This window comes from Blennius ocellaris (assembly GCF_963422515.1).
Source record: "Blennius ocellaris genome assembly, chromosome: 14".
In the NCBI taxonomy this organism is placed as follows: domain Eukaryota; kingdom Metazoa; phylum Chordata; class Actinopteri; order Blenniiformes; family Blenniidae; genus Blennius; species Blennius ocellaris.
Window position 1 is genome coordinate 28111225 of NC_137663.1, and position 19733 is coordinate 28130957.

At 55.8% G+C, this 19733-nt stretch overlaps 1 protein-coding gene across 1 annotated transcript in view; it reads left to right on the forward strand.

Moving 5' to 3' along the window:
• The first annotated feature begins 423 nt into the window (after positions 1-423).
• The window catches only part of sgcd (sarcoglycan, delta (dystrophin-associated glycoprotein)), a 125378-nt gene continuing 106068 nt past the window's right edge, over positions 424-19733 (forward strand). Inside the window, exon 1 of the mRNA XM_080508263.1 lies at positions 424-593. The gene's annotated coding sequence lies outside the window, so the exon portion shown is untranslated. The remainder of the gene's footprint in view (positions 594-19733) is intronic.

Sequence of the window (19733 nt, forward strand, 5' to 3'; positions counted from 1 at the left end):
AGCTGATGAAGATGCTGCTGATGAAGACGAAGGTGTCGGCGGCGATGCTGTGTTCTGCTGGAGCTCTTCATGTGATCGTCTTGTCGTGAAGCAGAGACGTGGACTGGAGGCGATGTGGACGCAGCAGCTCTTCTTCCTCTTCCTCCTGCTGCTGCTCGCCGTCTGACGGGTTCCTGCTGGAAGCTCTTCCCCCTGGAGGAGGCTGACTTCTGGATCCTCTTCCCCCTGGAGGAGGCTGACTTCTCTCCCTGCTCTGGATTATTACAACTCTGAGGCTCGTCTGTGCCCCGGCCAGACCCCGGTGTGAGGCTCCGGACCCCGGCCAGACCCCGGTGTGAGGCTCCGGACCCCGGCCAGACCCCGGTGTGAGGCTCCGGACCCCGGCCAGACCCCGGTGTGAGGCTCCGGACCCCCCCAGGCAGCAGCAGCATGTCACTTCCTCTGAGCCGCCGGCCGGTCCTGTTGGACTCCAGCCTCTGAACCCCAGCAGGTCCAGCCCAGGGTTCTGGGAGGACGTGGAGAGTCAGAGCAGTGAGGAGCTCCATGGTTCCCCGCCTTGCCCCGGACTGCGACTTTGGCATCTGACTCCAGAGGTAAGGCGTCTTCTTCCTGCTTGTCACCGTGCCGCTGCTCTGGGGGGGGGGGGGGGGGGGGGGGGTTCCCTCTGCGCTGCTGTGGATCCTGTAGTTTGACGGACGGCTCCAGTGCGTCCGGCGGTCGGTCGGTCCCGTGTAGGGTGCACCGTCCACAGTCTGTAGCGGCACTGCAGCCGACGAGACGGCGCTATTTGGCGTGAAGTCGGATTTTCAGAAACGCCGACCTCGTCACGATCCTCCTGCCTGAAATCTGCACCGTGCGGCTCAAAGCCCCGAACCTTCACCCTTTGATCCCCTGCTCCTCGGGTCCCGTCGCCATTAAAAGCTGATTGTGGGTGAAACTCTGAAGCACAACTCCTGTCAGGTAGCGAGTCCTCTGGACGCCCCCCCCCCCCCCCGGCAGGGTCGTGGTCGGCAGCAGCCTCCTGCACACGGCGAGGCTTCGGCTCTGCAGTCGCCTCACGTGGTCACGGAGTCTTCCCTCCCGCGATGTGGACACGCCGGGCCGGTTCCCCCCGCCACATGGAGCGAACGTCCGCTTGGTGTGCGCGGACACCCAGATGTGGACTGGTTCCACTGCCGCGGGGAAAGTCACGTGTTCGTCAAGAGCAGGAATCCTCAGGAGACCACGAGACGTTTGTCTCATCTGGTGGCCAGACTCTCACCAGAGCCTCGGGGCTTCTGTGTGTGTGTGTGTGTGTGTGTGTGTGTGTGTGTGTGTGTGTGTGTGTGTGTGTGTGTGTGTGTGTGTGTGTGAGAAGTTTCATTACAAAAACACACAACAGCACCCCCTCGTGGATCAGCTTGTTCGGAGCGTTGTCGTGGAAACGGGCAGGTGTCTTCATGTGAGGGTGTGTGAGCGCTGAGGTGGAAGAAGCAGATCTTGTGACGTCATCGTGGACTTGATCTGTTTCCTCTTCACGCCGTCTCTGATGTCCGGCTAGCTCACACCGCTAGCTCACACCGCTAGCTCACACCGCTAGCGGCGGCGGCGGCGGCGGCCATCGTTCGGTGCAGGATAGGATCATATGAGTTTGGGAGTTGGGAGTTGGTAGTTGGGAGTTGGTAGTTGGTAGTTGGGAGTTGGTAGTTGGGAGTTGGTAGTTGGTAGTTGGTAGTTGGTAGTTGGTAGTTGGGAGTTGGGAGTTGGTAGTTGGTAGTTGGGAGTTGGGAGTTGGGAGTTGGGAGTTGGTAGTTGGGAGTTGGGAGTTGGGAGTTGGTAGTTGGTAGTTGGGAGTTGGGAGTTGGGAGTTGGGAGTTGGTAGTTGGGAGTTGGGAGTTGGGAGTTGGGAGTTGGTTCCTGCTGATGTCAACTTCTAGTTCAACACTTCATTTAAACGTCCTTCAGATTCAGTCTGTTGTCTTTGACTCCGTGACTCCGGTGGGACAGACGTCCTTCAGGAAGGACGGCGCCATGGAACGTGAAATCTTCCTGAGACGAAATTTGAACATTGGAACGTTGCTGTGGAAATGGGGCTTGACGTTAAGCTGTTACATCATCAGGTCACAGGTCAACAGGTCACAGGTCAACAGGTCAACAGGTCACAGGTCCCATGTCCCCCCATGTCTCCCATGTCCCCCACGTCTCCCATGTCCCCCCACGTCTCCCATGTCCCCCCACGTCTCTCATGTCCCCCACATCTCCCATGTCCCCCCACCCCACACTCCCTGTCCCCTGGGAGCCCTACATGCCGGTCGCTGCTCGTTCTTTCAAAGTTGCGATATTTGAGTTTATTTATTATTTATTTCGTTCTTCAGCTTGTTTGTTCTTTAACAGTCGTGTAAAACGGCGCGGCGGCGTGCCGTGCATCCAGGGCAGGGAACTCGTGTCCCGCAGCAGCGTCACACATAAACTCAACTCGGTGCCAAAGTTTGCGTCGTTTCTTCGTCGGCTCCCCGAGAAAACCATGAAAAGCAGGAGATGAAAAAGCAGGAGTGAAGCGGCGGCGGGAGGCAGGAGGGACACGGCAGGATGACGGGACGGACAGATCGGAACACCGGGACACGGCAGGATGACGGGACGGACAGTCGGAACACCGGGACACGGCAGGATGACGGGACGGACAGATCGGAACACCGGGACACGGCAGGATGACGGGACGGACAGTCGGAACACCGGGACACGGCAGGATGACGGGACGGACAGTCAGAACACCGGGACACGGCAGGATGACGGGACGGACAGATCGGAACACCGGGACACGGCAGGATGACGGGACGGACAGTCGGAACACCGGGACACGGCAGGATGACGGGACGGACAGTCGGAACACCGGGACACGGCAGGATGACGGGACGGACAGTCGGAACACCGGGACACGGCAGGATGACGGGACGGACAGTCGGAACACCGGGACACGGCAGGATGACGGGACGGACAGATCGGAACACCGGGACACGGCAGGATGACGGGACGGACAGTCGGAACACCGGGACACGGCAGGATGACGGGACGGACAGTCGGAACCCCGGGACACGGCAGGATGACGGGACGGACAGTCAGAACACCGGGACACGGCAGGATGACGGGACGGACAGTCGGAACACCGGGACTCTGCGGGAGTTGATCAAGTGTCAACAACAACAACGTTCCTGTCAGCGAGCGTCGGTTCAAACCACATGAATAATGAATCTCAGCAGGGGGCGTAGCGATGAACACTGCAGCAGGCGGCGAGGACACGGCGCTCCGGGACGCTCCTCCACCTCCACCTCCACCCCCAACAGGCCCGAATCACTTAGTGAGCAGAGAATCCCCACACCCTCCAATTACACACGAACACAAGACGCCTAACAACGTTAGTCCCCGAGGACGAGACGCGCCGTCCTTCAGCTTCACCTGAAACTAATCATTTCACCGCTTCCATGGCCGCCGCCGCCATCCTGCTCCTGAGAGCATGTACCAATGTGTGTGTGTGTGTGTACGTGTTTTTATTTTCTCTTATTCTACTTTTTTCTACTATATTTGATATGTTGCAATTTTTGTCGTCGTCTGAAAAGTGCTCTATAAATACAATTTGTATTTGAAATTGGACATTACTGATGACGGAGAACCGGCAGGAACCGTCACTGTATTCCCGCGGAACCGTCGTCAGTCGACGACCTGGACAAACGTTTCAATTCAACAGTGAACAAGTTCTATGAAGGAGATCGATCGTCTTGTTTCCCGACGGAGCGATGCACCTCAGATTCAGCTGTAGGTGGTGCTGCTCCCAGCTGACGGAGGGCGGTGGTGCTGAGCCAGCTGACGGAGGGCGGTGGTGCTGCTCCCAGCTGACGGAGGTCGGTGGCGCTGCTCCCAGCTGACGGAGGGCGGTGGTGCTGAGCCAGCTGACGGAGGTCGGTGGCGCTGCTCCCAGCTGACGGAGGGCGGTGGTGCTGAGCCAGCTGATGGTGGTCGGTGGCACTGCTCCCAGCTGACGGAGGGCAGTGGTGCTGAGCCAGCTGACGGAGGTCGGTGGCACTGCTCCCAGCTGACGGAGGGCGGTGGCGCTGAGCCAGCTGACGGAGGGCGGTGGCACTGAGCCAGCTGACGGAGGGCGGTGGTGTTGCTCCCAGCTGACGGAGGGCGGTGGCGCTGAGCCAGCTGACGGAGGGCGGGGCCGGCCGGCCCTCAGACCCGCCTCCCGTCCACCTGGACTCACAGCGTCTCTCCTTCGCCGTTGGGCTCCAGAGGCGTGAGACTGAAACGACGTCTTACTGTGTCACAAACTGTTGTTTTGTAAACGCCGGTCAGAATGAGATTGTTTGTCAACAAGCGAGAGGGAGGAGGGAGGAAGAGGCTCTTCCACTCAGTGAGCGCCGCTCCCTGCTGCAGCGCCAGTCAATCTGCCGTGCGTCGCCGCCGCTGCGCCGGCTAATTTGCACTACCGCCAGTTCCGGAGCGCCATTAGCATTCAGTGTGAGTCGCGTCCGCCGCCACACGGCGAAGGCAAGTCCAACATCCCGCCTCCCGCCGCCGCGCCTTGAATCTCCTGTGTGGCCGGCGCTGCCTAACGGGCTAACGGGCTAACGTGCTAACGTTAGCCCGTTAGCACGTGCTAACGTGCTAACGGGCTAGGGGCCTGTTCAGGCCCCTAGCCCGGAAGCCCTAGCCCCTGAACAAACCGTGTTTTCATTTAAAAAGGTTGCCATGGAAACTGGGCCTTAGAAATGACGTGAATATAAAAGAATGTAGTAGAATTGAATTCCTCCTCCAGCCACTAGGGGGCAGCGTCGCACTCCATCTTTAGACATTTCAAGCAATGAAAAAATGTTTTTGTTTAAATTCTGGATTTGTTTAGATTTTATGTGGAGGAAGTCGAGGTCAACCGTTTGTGTTTCTGCGTCCTGATTGGACGAGACTGGAAGCTTGAACATTCAAACAATGTTTTTGTTTTGACAAACAGAAGAGTAGAAGGCTGAAGGCATTAGACTTTGCTTGGGGGGTGTTTCTCTCTCCTCGCCCCTCCTCCCGGAGTTAGACGGGCGGAGAGGCTCATTAAGTAGCAACCAGACCTGCAGTGACCGCACCTCGCAGTAGCCGCACCTCGCAGTAAGCCCTCGCCCCACCTCGCTGTAGCCGCACCTCGCGGTAGCCGCACCTCGCAGTAGCCAACCAATAAACCAATTAACCAGTCCAGTGGAGGGGGAGGTCTTTAGATCCTCTCTCTTCTCTGGGGCTTCCAGGGGTTGGGAAGGCAGAGTGGATCTGGGCTGGTCCTGAAGGTCCTAGCCCGTCCAGGAGGGAAGACACCAGAGAGACGGGGCTGGTCCTGAAGGTCCTAGCCCGTCCAGGAGGGAAGACACCAGAGAGACGAGGCTGGTCCTGAAGGTCCTAGCCCGTCCAGGAGGGAAGACACCGGAGAGACGGGGCTGGTCCTGAAGGTCCTAGCCCGTCCAGGAGGGAAGACCCCGGAGGGACGGGGCTGGTCCCGACTGGGCTGGACAGGAAGTGTTTAAAACACGAGGAGGAAGACGATTCTCAACCCTGCCTGGCAGAACCAGGGGAACTTAACGGTAATTATAAATGATCCTTGCTGATTTAATGGGGGACGTTGTTCTCCATCAAAAACAAGACTGATCAATAGCAGACGGAAAAGATAAGAGGAACCCTAAACAAATAAACAAACCAAATGATTAAAAAATTACAAATTGGCCACAGCACGTCCTGGGTCCCCGGGGCCTCCTGGGCCTCCTGGGTCTCCTGGGTCTCCTGGGTCCCCGGGGCCTCCTGGGCCTCCTGGGCCTCCTGGGCCTCCTGGGTCTCCTGGGTCCCTGGGGCCTCGCCGAAAACACTCAAGATTCTCAGGTAGACGTGGCGCCGAGTGTCCGGCTCGCCAACAATCTGATGATCTGACGACTCAGTGCAACTTTCACTGACTGGATCCAGAAATGTCTCTCGATATATATAGATGTGTATATATATATATATATATATGATTTCAAATCATTGTGTGTTAACGAGCTCTGAACGTGTCGCTGCTTTACTGAAACCTGCAGGCGTTTTTAACACTCCAGTTATTCTGCACATCATTTTGTTTTACCTTGCTGCAGCAGAACGAAGCAGTGAGGTTGCTGAAGCTGCAGCAGGAGAACCGAGGTGTTTCCTCTGTTTGCGTTTGTCAAGCAGGTTTGAATTTTTCATTGCCCACCTGGATCTTCCAGCTTTCTGTATTTATTTTTCATCGTGTTTGAACAAGCGGCCGCCGCCGAACCCCGCCGCTTCCACCACTTCCAGTCAATGACCAGATTCGCTCCCTGAAGCAGTTTTATGGAAATGAGAAATTGTCTGAAGCTGAGCGAGAGAGTGGGCGAACGAGAGGCCCTGTTTGGTTGTAGGAATCATTTCAATCTGTCACTTCCAGTGGTGTGTGTGTGTGTGTGTGTGTGTGTGTGTGTGTGTGTGTGTGTGTGTGTGTGTGTGTGTGTGTGTGTGTGTGTGTGTGTGTGTGTGTGTGTGTGTGTGTGTGTGTGTGTGTGAACCAGAAGTGCTGCTGAAGTTTCCTCCTGAGGAATCAAGCAGCTTCAGCGGCGCCGCCCATCCAGCCGGGTTCAATTAAGAGGCGTCGTCCTCGGCTGAATAGAAGAATAGAAGTGTGGCGGCAGGCTGATGGAGTCATTAAAGCCTGAGTGGCGGTGCCGAGGCAAGGCGGCGTCTTCTCCGCCTTGCATCCTCACACCTGCTGCCGGATTGCTAATTCATGAATCTGCGGCTGCAGACGACGACGAGCGGAAACTCACTTCGTCAACATTTCCTCTCGTCCCTGCAGCTTCCTCCTGCAGCTTCCTCCTGCAGTTTCCTCCTGCAGCTTCCTCCTGCAGCTTCCTCCTGCAGCTTCCTCCTGCAGCTTCCTCCTGCAGTTTCCTCCTGCAGCTTCCTCTTGCAGTTTCCTCCTGCAGCTTCCTCCTGCAGCTTCCTCTTGCAGCTTCCTCCTGCAGCTTCCTCTTGCAGCTTCCTCCTGCAGCTTCCTCCTGCAGTTTCCTCCTGCAACTTCCTCCTGCAACTTCCTCCTGCAGCTTCCTCCTGCAGCTTCCTCCTGCAGCTTCCTCCTGCAGCTTCCTCCTGCAGTTTCCTCCTGCAACTTCCTCCTGCAGCTTCCTCCTGCAGTTTCCTCCTGCAGCTTCCTCCTGCAGTTTCCTCCTGCAGCTTCCTCCTGCAGCTTCCTCCTGCAGCTTCCTCCTGCAGTTTCCTCCTGCAGCTTCCTCCTGCAGCATCCTCCTGCAGCTTCCTCCTGCAGCATCCTCCTGCAGCTTCCTCCTGCAGTTTCCTCCTGCAGCTTCCTCCTGCAGCTTCCTCCTGCAGCTTCCTCCTGCAGCGTCCTCTTGCAGCTTCCTCCTGCAGCTTCCTCCTGCAGCTTCCTCCTGCAGCTTCCTCCTGCAGCTTCCTCCTGCAGCTTCCTCCTGCAGCTTCCTCCTGCAGCTTTCTCCGGCAACTTCCTCCTGCAGCTTCCTCTCGCAACTTCCTCCTGCAGTTTCCTCTCGCAACTTCCTCCTGCAGTTTCCTCCTGCAGTTTCCTCCTGCAGCTTCCTCCTGCAGCTTCCTCCTGCAGCTTCCTCCTGCAGTTTCCTCCTGCAGTTTCCTCTTGCAGTTTCCTCCTGCAACTTCCTCCTGCAACTTCCTCCTGCAGTTTCCTCTTGCAACTTCCTCCTGCAACTTCCTCCTGCAACTTCCTCTTGCAGCTTCCTCCTGCAGTTTCCTCCTGCAACTTCCTCTTGCAGCTTCATCCTGCAGCTTCCTCCTGCAACTTCCTCCTGCAGTTTCCTCCTGCAACTTCCTCCTGCAGTTTCCTCCGGCAGCTTCCTCCTGCAACTTCCTCCTGCAACTTCCTCCTGCAGTTTCCTCCTGCAGTTTCCTCTTGCAGCTTCCTCCTGCAGTTTCCTCCTGCAACTTCCTCCTGCAGTTTCCTCTTGCAACTTCCTCTTGCAACTTTCTCCTGCAGCTTCCTCCTGCAGCTTCCTCCTGCAGCTTCCTCCTGCAGCTTCCTCCTGCAGCTTCCTCTTGCAGCTTCCTCCTGCAACTTCCTCCTGTAACTTCCTCCTGCAGTTTCCTCCTGCAGCTTCCTCTTGCAGCTTCCTCCTGCAGCTTCCTCCTGCAGCTTCCTCGTGCAGCTTCCTCCTGCAGTTTCCTCCCGCGGTGCTTCTTTGTTTTACGTTTCGTGATGCGCGGCTCGTCTTCTCACACGTAAACATCAGCGGCGTTCGACGGGACGTCGCCACTGGTTCACGTTTGTTCACACGAGGAGTTTGTGGAGCGTCGGAGGAGAAACGAGTCGCCGTCTGACGGCGACTCGTTTCTCCTCCGACGCTCCACAAACTCCTCGTGTGAACCGGTGGCGACGTCCCGCCGCCTGTCGATCCTCCGGTTTCCTCCCAACGTCCAACAGCGGCCGGAGGCCGGTTGGCATGGCAACGGATTCACTGGACAAACACGTCTTTGACTCTTGGCTCCGTTTTCACTACGGAGACCTGAAGCTCATCTGCTTTTCTCAAAACTGCTCCCAAGGTGGAGCTTTTAGAAAATACTAGGACCACGCCGACCTGGAAATGGGTGAAGACACTGGTCCCGGTCCTGGTCCCGGTCCTGGTCCTGGTCCCGGTCCCGGTCCCGGTCCCGGCCCTGGTCCTGGTCACCACAGTAACTAGTAGTTGTGCCGTAGAAACAGACATTTTGTTTTGAAAACGTGAAATGAATAAACAAAAACCAGGTGTTTTCATGTAAACGGGTCTGAACCAGGTGTGGATGTGAGTGTGAACCGGGTTCTGGTCCAGGACCAGGACCACCACAGCAAACAGGCCAGAACCTGAAGCTTTTGTTTTGTTTTCACATGAAGTGAGCGGAACGATGAGATCCGGCCGCTGCAGGCGGCGCCACAGTACACTGCATATTGAGCACGTCACCATTTTTCCCGGCTGTTGATGTGAAATCATCGTTTTGCAGCAGTGAAGATGATGAGAGCTCTTTGCTTTTGCTCATCGTGATGAGAAACTTCTCATCAGTCCCTTTCTTCATGTGTTCAACACCTTTCCTCATAGCAGTTCACTTTATTTAACATCATTGCACATCATTTGAATTTATTTCAGTTCATTTCACATCATTTCAGTTTATTTCACTTTATTTCAATTTATTTCACTTTATTTCACTTTATTTCAGGATTTTGCAGCAAGACGCTGAACCCTGCAGGCAGTCCTTGCTACTGGTGTGTCCCTGTGTCTGTCCCTGTGTCTCCCCTGGTGTTTCCTATCAACCAGTGGTCTCCCTCCGTTTGTCCCTTCGTTACGAGTTCCACCTGTCCCACCTCACCTGGGATTTTAACCTTTTCACTGCTGCTCTTTTCCTCCTGTCCTCTGTTCAACAATCAACTGTTTATGGAACACAGTGGACATGGACAGTGTGTGGATGAGACTCCAGGTGAGAATGAGACTCCAGGTGTGGATGAGACTCCAGGTGAGAATGAGACTCCAGGTGAGAATGAGACTCCAGGTGAGAATGAGACTCCAGGTGTGGATGAGACTCCAGGTGAGGATGAGACTCCAGGTGTGGATGAGACTCCAGGTGAGAATGAGACTCCAGGTGTGGATGAGACTCCAGGTGAGAATGAGACTCCAGGTGTGGATGAGACTCCAGGTGAGAATGAGACTCCAGGTGAGGATGAGACTCCAGGTGTGGATGAGACTCCAGGTGAGGATGAGACTCCAGGTGAGAATGAGACTCCAGGTGAGGATGAGACTCCAGGTGAGAATGATACTCCAGGTGAGGATGAGACTCCAGGTGTGGATGAGACTCCAGGTGAGAATGAGACTCCAGGTGTGGATGAGACTCCAGGTGAGAATGAGACTCCAGGTGAGGATGAGACTCCAGGTGAGAATGAGACTCCAGGTGTGGATGAGACTCCAGGTGAGAATGAGACTCCAGGTGAGGATGAGACTCCAGGTGAGGATGAGACTCCAGGTGTGGATGAGACTCCAGGTGAGAATGAGACTCCAGGTGGGGATGAGACTCCAGGTGAGAATGAGACTCCAGGTGTGGATGAGACTCCAGGTGTGGATGAGACTCCAGGTGAGAATGAGACTCCAGGTGAGAATGAGACTCCAGGTGTGGATGAGACTCCAGGTGAGAATGAGACTCCAGGTGTGGATGAGACTCCAGGTGAGAATGAGACTCCAGGTGAGAATGAGACTCCAGGTGTGGATGAGACTCCAGGTGAGGATGAGACTCCAGGTGAGGATGAGACTCCAGGTGAGGATGAGACTCCAGGTGAGAATGAGACTCCAGGTGGGGATGAGACTCCAGGTGGGGATGAGACTCCAGGTGAGAATGAGACTCCAGGTGTGGATGAGACTCCAGGTGTGGATGAGACTCCAGGTGTGGATGAGACTCCAGGTGAGAATGAGACTCCAGGTGAGAATGAGACTCCAGGTGAGGATGAGACTCCAGGTGAGGATGAGACTCCAGGTGAGGATGAGACTCCAGGTGAGAATGAGACTCCAGGTGTGGATGAGACTCCAGGTGAGAATGAGACTCCAGGTGAGAATGAGACTCCAGGTGTGGATGAGACTCCAGGTGAGAATGAGACTCCAGGTGTGGATGAGACTCCAGGTGAGAATGAGACTCCAGGTGAGAATGAGACTCCAGGTGTGGATGAGACTCCAGGTGAGGATGAGACTCCAGGTGAGGATGAGACTCCAGGTGAGGATGAGACTCCAGGTGAGAATGAGACTCCAGGTGGGGATGAGACTCCAGGTGGGGATGAGACTCCAGGTGAGAATGAGACTCCAGGTGTGGATGAGACTCCAGGTGTGGATGAGACTCCAGGTGTGGATGAGACTCCAGGTGTGGATGAGACTCCAGGTGTGGATGAGACTCCAGGTGAGAATGAGACTCCAGATGAGAACTGCTTCATGTGAACTGGTGAACAGCGCCTGTTGTTGTTTGGGTCCATGGGGACGAGAGGTGAACGGGTGACGAGTCGCTGGTTCTGGTGGGAAGTGAAGGAATGTTTCCATGGAAACGAGTCCAGCTGAAGGGGGACGGACGGAGACGTTGGACGTCTTCTTGTTTTGGCTGATGGACGCAGGGAAGAGAAGCTGAGCGGGTTTGTTTCCATCACGTCGGTACTGAAGGTCCCCGCTGAGACCCGTCTGTCCAACTGGACACCGACGGCTTGTCCAAGGGACTGAGTGGTTCTGATGAGGTATTGATCCTCGTCCATCAGGACGGGTCCCCTGGAGGACGAGTCCCCGCTGGGACGGTTCTATGATCAGTGATTATTGACGGTGGAAACGAGGCGCGAGGAACTCTGGTGACGCGTCTTATTGACCAACAGCAGGACACGTTTGTATGTTGGTCTCATTGTGAGGACGTGTCCTCGCCGTGTCCTCGCCGTGAGGACGTGTCCTCGCCGTGAGGACGTGTCCTCGCCGTGTCCTCGCCGTGAGGACGTGTCCTCGCCGTGTTTCCAAACAGTGGCGACGGTGTTGCATAATCAGCGCAGCGTGAGACTCTGGACGGCGAAGCGCCAGCGGCGTGTGAAGGATGGTTATTGTTTCAGAAAGAGACAGAATGAGAGGAGGGAGAGAAAGAGACAGAACGAGAGGAGGGAGAGAAAGAGACAGAACGAGAGGAGGGAGAGAAAGAGACAGAACGAGAGGAGGGAGAGAAAGAGACAGAACGAGAGGAGGGAGAGAACAAGAGGAGGGAGAGAAAGAGACAGAATGAGAGGAGGGAGAGAACAAGAGGAGGGAGAGAAAGAGACAGAACGAGAGGAGGGAGAGAAAGAGACAGAATGAGAGGAGGGAGAGAAAGAGACAGAATGAGAGGAGGGAGAGAAAGAGACAGAATGAGAGGAGGGAGAGAAAGAGACAGAACGAGAGGAGGGAGAGAAAGAGACAGAACGAGAGGAGGGAGAGAAAGAGACAGAATGAGAGGAGGGAGAGAAAGAGACAGAATGAGAGGAGGGAGAGAAAGAGACAGAACGAGAGGAGGGAGAGAAAGAGACAGAACGAGAGGAGGGAGAGAACAAGAGGAGGGAGAGAAAGAGACAGAATGAGAGGAGGGAGAGAACAAGAGGAGGGAGAGAAAGAGACAGAACGAGAGGAGGGAGAGAAAGAGACAGAACGAGAGGAGGGAGAGAAAGAGACAGAATGAGAGGAGGGAGAGAAAGAGACAGAACGAGAGGAGGGAGAGAAAGAGACAGAACGAGAGGAGGGAGAGAACAAGAGGAGGGAGAGAAAGAGACAGAATGAGAGGAGGGAGAGAACAAGAGGAGGGAGAGAAAGAGACAGAACGAGAGGAGGGAGAGAAAGAGACAGAACGAGAGGAGGGAGAGAAAGAGACAGAATGAGAGGAGGGAGAGAAAGAGACAGAATGAGAGGAGGGAGAGAAAGAGACAGAATGAGAGGAGGGAGAGAAAGAGACAGAACGAGAGGAGGGAGAGAACAAGAGGAGGGAGAGAAAGAGACAGAATGAGAGGAGGGAGAGAACAAGAGGAGGGAGAGAAAGAGACAGAACGAGAGGAGGGAGAGAAAGAGACAGAACGAGAGGAGGGAGAGAAAGAGACAGAATGAGAGGAGGGAGAGAAAGAGACAGAATGAGAGGAGGGAGAGAAAGAGACAGAACGAGAGGAGGGAGAGAACAAGAGGAGGGAGAGAAAGAGACAGAACGAGAGGAGGGAGAGAAAGAGACAGAACGAGAGGAGGGAGAGAACAAGAGGAGGGAGAGAAAGAGACAGAATGAGAGGAGGGAGAGAAAGAGACAGAACGAGAGGAGGGAGAGAACAAGAGGAGGGAGAGAAAGAGACAGAATGAGAGGAGGGAGAGAAAGAGACAGAACGAGAGGAGGGAGAGAACAAGAGGAGGGAGAGAAAGAGACAGAACGAGAGGAGGGAGAGAAAGAGACAGAACGAGAGGAGGGAGAGAACAAGAGGAGGGAGAGAAAGAGACAGAATGAGAGGAGGGAGAGAACAAGAGGAGGGAGAGAAAGAGACAGAACGAGAGGAGGGAGAGAAAGAGACAGAACGAGAGGAGGGAGAGAAAGAGACAGAATGAGAGGAGGGAGAGAAAGAGACAGAATGAGAGGAGGGAGAGAAAGAGACAGAATGAGAGGAGGGAGAGAAAGAGACAGAATGAGAGGAGGGAGAGAACAAGAGGAGGGAGAGAAAGAGACAGAACGAGAGGAGGGAGAGAAAGAGACAGAACGAGAGGAGGGAGAGAAAGAGACAGAACGAGAGGAGGGAGAGAAAGAGACAGAATGAGAGGAGGGAGAGAAAGAGACAGAACGAGAGGAGGGAGAGAAAGAGACAGAACGAGAGGAGGGAGAGAAAGAGACAGAACGAGAGGAGGGAGAGAAAGAGACAGAATGAGAGGAGGGAGAGAACAAGAGGAGGGAGAGAAAGAGACAGAATGAGAGGAGGGAGAGAAAGAGACAGAACGAGAGGAGGGAGAGAAAGAGACAGAACGAGAGGAGGGAGAGAAAGAGACAGAACGAGAGGAGGGAGAGAAAGAGACAGAACGAGAGGAGGGAGAGAAAGAGACAGAACGAGAGGAGGGAGAGAGGGACGAGTTGAAACGGCAGAAAACAAGAGAAGCTTTGAAAGGAGAAATGGAGCGTCAGGCAGACGGAGAGAATAAAGGATGAGCAGACAGAATGAAAGAGGCCAGCAGATTAGAGAGGAAGACAATCAGAGTGGAATGAGAGAAGTGGAGAGGAGGAGCAGACAGTGAAGGAGTGATGAGGAAGAAGGAGAGCAGGATGGACTGAGAGAAGCTGAATGTTCTCATGATGACCAACCTGCAGAATCTTACTACTAATAATACTAATACTAATACTAATACTAATACTAATACGAATACTACTACTAGAATCTCCTGGGCTGATCTGGGATCAGACGTCTTACTAGTACTACTACCACTACCACTACTACTACTACCACTACTAATACGAATACTACTACTAGAATCTCCTGGGCTGATCTGGGATCAGACGTCTTACTAGTACTACTACCACTAGTACTACTAGTAGTACTACTACTAATACGAATACTACTACTAGAATCTCCTGGGCTGATCTGGGATCAGACGTCTTACTAGTACTACTACTAGTAGTACCACTACTAATACTACTACTACTACTAGAATCTCCTGGGCTGATCTGGGATCAGACGTCTTACTAGTACTACTACTACTACTACCACTACTAATACTACTACTACTACTAGAATCTCCTGGGCTGATCTGGGATCAGATGTCTTCACCAACCAGGAACATGAAAAGTACCTTGCGTTCCAGAGATTCTGATGTTTCCGGGGAAATGGACGTCGTTTTCAAAGTCTTTCCCTTCAGACGTCAAACCAAAACGCAAAACGGGCGCCACTTGAACCGTCGTCGTGGAAACGGGGCCTGAGACTGGCAGGCTTTTGAAAAGTTTAGAAAGAGCTAAATCCTCTCAGAGCCTTTGTAGTTTCCACTGCAGAGCAGCTCCGGGACAACAAGCGTCAAATCACCTGGACGAGAACCGACCTGACAGGAACCTGCAAGTCCTGCAGGAGGGACCAAAAACCCAGTGACTCACAAATCTGTGCTGCTGCACCAGGACATAAATCTGCCTGTGGGGTGGAGGTGGGGTGGAGGTGGGGTGGAGGTGAGGACAAAGACATGCACACATGGAAACACACACACAGCTGAGCGTGTGTGTGTGTGTGTGTGTGTGTGTGTGTGTGTGTGTGTGCATATTTAATTAATGAGTGTGTTCCTTATGTGGAGTGTTTGTGTACTTTGATCTGAGCATATCTGCCTACATGTAATTAGGTGTGTGTCTGAGTGGGCTCACATATCAGAGTGTAAACACACACACACACACACACACACACACACACACACACACACACACCCTAACTAAAGCCTATCAAGGATTTCCAGGTTTTCCAGCACGGTGCTCACATGCAGTTCCAGCTGGTGATTAAATTGCTGGTTGTGTGTTCAGGTTTCTATGAGCTTCTTTATTCAGCCAATGTGAACGTTTGCTCTTTCATTCCAGCAATAATCTGGCATTCATGAGGTGTGTGTGTGTGTGTGTGTGTGTGTGTGTGTGTGTGTGTGTGTGTGTGTGTGTGTGTGTGTGTGTGTGTGTGTGTGTGTGTGTGTGTGTGTGTGTGTGTGTGTGTGTGTGTGTGAGTCCTGTGGCGTTTCCATAAAGAACTCCAGTCTGGACGTTTCTCCTCGGAGCTGCAGGGAAATGAAATGAGTCACGATGTAGAACCTTCATTATTTGATTTTCATCTCCTGATCTGGATGTTCAGCTGAGCTGCAGCCACGAGGGCCACGAGGGCCACGAGGGCCATGAGGAGCCACGAGGGCCACGAGGGCCACGAGGGCCACGAGGGCCACGAGGGCCACGAGGGCCACGAGGGCCATGAGGGCCACGAGGAGCCACGAGGGCCACGAGGAGCCACGAGGAGCCACGAGGGCCACGAGGAGCCACGAGGGCCACGAGGAGCCACGAGGAGCCACGAGGGCCACGAGGGCCACAAGGGCCACGAGGAGCCACATGGCGGCGGTGCTACCAGCACAGTAACATGGTGGCGGCGCTACCAGCACAGTAACATGGTGGCGGTGCTACCAGCACAGTAACATGGCGGCGGCGGTGCTACCAGCACAGTAACATGGTGGCGGCGCTACCAGCACAGTAACATGGCGGCGGTGCTACCAGCACAGTAACATGGTGGCGGCGCTACCAGCACAGTAACATGGCGGTGGCGGTGCTACCAGCACAGTAACATGGCGGTGGCGGTGCTACCAGCACAGTAACATGGTGGCGGCGCTACCAGCACAGTAACATGGTGGCGGTGCTACCAGCACAGTAACATGGCGGCGGTGCTACCAGCACAGTAACATGGTGGCGGTGCTACCAGCACAGTAACATGGCGGCGGTGCTACCAGCACAGTAACATGGCGGCGGTGCTACCAGCACAGTAACATGGTGGCGGCGCTACCAGCACAGTAACATGGTGGCGGTGCTACCAGCACAGTAACATGGCGGCGGCGGTGCTACCAGCACAGTAACATGGCGGCGGCGGTGCTACCAGCACAGTAACATGGTGGCGGTGCTACCAGCACAGTAACATGGCGGCGGCGGTGCTACCAGCACAGTAACATGGCGGCGGCGGTGCTACCAGCACAGTAACATGGTGGCGGCGCTACCAGCACAGTAACATGGCGGCGGCGGCGCTACCAGCACAGTAACATGGCGGCGGCGGCGCTACCAGCACAGTAACATGGCGGCGGCGCTATAAAGCAGGTGTTCTTCCAGCTGAGGTTCTAATGGAACATCAGGCAGCAGGAAGCTGTTTCTGGAAGCAGAACCGCTGGAACCCGTCCTCTCGTCTGTCCACCAAACCTTATAGTCAACACAGTGTCCAGCAGTGTCCAGCAGTGTCCAGCACGACCTCTGCTCTGTTCTCAAGGTCGTTCAGTCTGAGTCGGTGTCTCCAAGTGATTAATTTGGTTCCACAGTTGTCGGCATTAAATTAGTCTTGCGGGACATTTTGTGTTTGTCTCCTCACTCTGGCTTTGTCCTTGGAAGGTTAACGGCGCGGCGGCGCGGCGGCGCGGCGGCGCTCCAGATCGGCTCTTCATCGCGACTCGGGATCTTTTTCATGATGAAAATAAAGTTGTGGAGGAGCGGGTGGAGGAGCAGGTGGAGGAGCGGGTGGAGGAGGCAGTGTGTTACAGACCTGCTGCTACGTCACTAAAACACATGGAGAGAGATCGTCACGGCAACGCTTCAGCAGAACGAACCGACTGAACCTTTCATCAGAACTTTCTGTTGGTTCTGTGAGGAGCTTCAACTGTCACTTCTCCTGGTAGAAACTATAGAAACAATGTTTGTGGTTTTTACAGCTGGTGGCGGTCAGGTGGCGGTCAGACGGCGGTCAGGTGGCGGTCAGGTGGTGGTCAGGTGGCGGTCAGGCGGTGGTCAGGTGGCGGTCAGGCGGCGGTCAGGTGGCGGTCAGGTGGCGGTCAGGTGGCGGTCAGGTGGTGGTCAGGTGGCGGTCAGGCGGCGGTCAGGTGGTGGTCAGGCGGCGGTCAGGTGGTGGTCAGGTGGCGGTCAGGAGGCGGTCAGGTGGCGGTCAGGCGGCGGTCAGGCGGCGGTCAGGTGGCGGTCAGGTGGCGGTCAGGTGGTGGTCAGGCGGCGGTCAGGCGGCGGTCAGGTGGCGGTCAGACGGCGGTCAGGTGGCGGTCAGGTGGTGGTCAGGTGGCGGTCAGGCGGTGGTCAGGTGGCGGTCAGGCGGCGGTCAGGTGGCGGTCAGGTGGCGGTCAGGTGGCGGTCAGGTGGTGGTCAGGTGGCGGTCAGGCGGCGGTCAGGTGGTGGTCAGGCGGCGGTCAGGTGGTGGTCAGGTGGCGGTCAGGAGGCGGTCAGGTGGCGGTCAGGCGGCGGTCAGGCGGCGGTCAGGTGGCGGTCAGGTGGCGGTCAGGTGGTGGTCAGGCGGCGGTCAGGCGGCGGTCAGGTGGCGGTCAGGTGGCGGTCAGGTGGTGGTCAGGAGGTGGTCAGGAGGTGGTCAGGAGGTGGTCAGGTGGCGGTCAGGCGGCGGTCAGACGGCGGTCAGGCGGCGGTCAGGCGGCGGTCAGGTGGCGGTCAGGTGGCGGTCAGGTGGCGGTCAGGTGGCGGTCAGGCGGCGGTCAGGTGGCGGTCAGGTGGCGGTCAGGCGGCGGTCAGGCGGCGGTCAGGTGGCGGTCAGGCGGCGGTCAGGCGGCGGTCAGGCGGCGGTCAGGCGGCGGTCAGGTGGCGGTCAGGTGGCGGTCAGGTGGCGGTCAGGCGGCGGTCAGGCGGCGGTCAGGCGGCGGTCAGGAGGCGGTCAGGAGGCGGTCAGGCGGTGGTCAGGTGGCGGTCAGGCGGCGGTCAGGTGGCGGTCAGGCGGCGGTCAGACGGCGGTCAGGTGGCGGTCAGGTGGCGGTCAGGTGGCGGTCAGGTGGTGGTCAGGCGGCGGTCAGGCGGCGGTCAGGTGGCGGTCAGGCGGCGGTCAGACGGCGGTCAGGCGGCGGTCAGGTGGCGGTCAGGTGGCGGTCAGGTGGCGGTCAGGCGGCGGTCAGGCGGCGGTCAGGCGGCGGTCAGGCGGCGGTCAGACGGCGGTCAGGCGGCGGTCAGGCGGCGGTCAGACGGCGGTCAGGCGGCGGTCAGGCGGCGGTCAGGCGGCGGTCAGACGGCGGTCAGGAGGCGGTCAGGTAGCGGTCAGGAGGCGGTCAGACGGCGGTCAGGCGGCGGCCAAAGTATAATTATGAAAATCATGTTCTATGTCATTTGGAGTTTATTAGAGTTAATTATATTAAGTTATTATAATTAACTTTAAATTGATAATTTCTTTTAAATATTTTTGTATATTTTGTTATTTAACCTGAATCAAAGTTCTGTTTCAGATAAATATTAGGTGAATATCTTTTCTTGATGTTCTGATATGGCCTCAGACTTGATCTAGACTTGGTTCCAACACAAAGGTTCTCTCCACCGTGGATCAGCGACGAGCCGCCAGCAGGAAGTCGCTCCGCTTTAACCACCGTGTTTGGATCACAGAGGCATTGTTCACTGCACAAAGCTGAGGACACACACACACACACACACACACACACACACACACACACACACACACACACACACACACACACACACACACACACACACACACACACACAGGCTCAGCCTCTGTAATTAAAGCGAGTCGTGGTTCAGTCAGACTCAGACCCTTCGAGCTGCGAGCGTCGTGTTCTGAGAGGAACGTGTCAGGTAAGTAAGGGTAGGTTAGGGTAAGTAAGGGTAGGTTAGGGTAAGTAAGGGTAGGTTAGGGTAAGTAAGGGTAGGTTAGGGTAAGTAAGGGTAGGTTAGGGTAAGTAAAGGCTGAGTCATGTGACGTGAGGACGGAACAGGAGAGACGGCAGGAGGGAGGAGGGAGGAGGGAGGGAGGAGAGAGGAGGGAGGAGAGGAGGGAGGAGAGGAGGGAGGAGGGAGGGAGGAGGGAGGAGGGAGGAGGGAGGAGGGAGGGAGGAGAGAGGAGAGGAGGGAGGAGAGGAGGGAGGGAGGAGGGAGGAGGGAGGAGAGGAGGGAGGGAGGAGGGAGGAGGGAGGAGAGGAGGGAGGGAGGAGGGAGGAGGGAGGAGAGGAGGGAGGGAGGAGAGAGGAGGGAGGAGGGAGGAGGGAGGAGAGGAGGGAGGGAGGAGGGAGGAGAGGAAACGGAGGAAAACCACCTTGTGAAACATTGATCAAGCCAGTTTTCTCTCTTCATATAATTGGGAGGCGCCTGAGAGCTGGAAACACTGACAGGCTAGACAATGGTGGAGTGTGTGTGTGTGTGTGTGTGTGTGTGTGTGTGTGTGTGTGTGTGTGTGTGTGTGTGTGTGTGTGTGTGTGTGTGTGTGTGTGTGTGTGTGTGTGTGTGTGTGTGTGTGTGTGTGTGTCCTCTCTTCATAGAGCATCTGTGCAGGAATGAGACCCGCTGATTGTTTTCTGTTAAAGGTCAAAGCTTAATTAGCTCTCGCGATGCGTTCAGGGCCCTCCTCCACTGCTTAGCTCTGTTACCCCCCTCCACTGCTTAGCTCTGTTACCCCCCCCCCCACCCCTCCACTGCTCAGCTCTGTTACCCCCCCTCCACTGTTCAGCTCTGTAACCCCCCCTCCA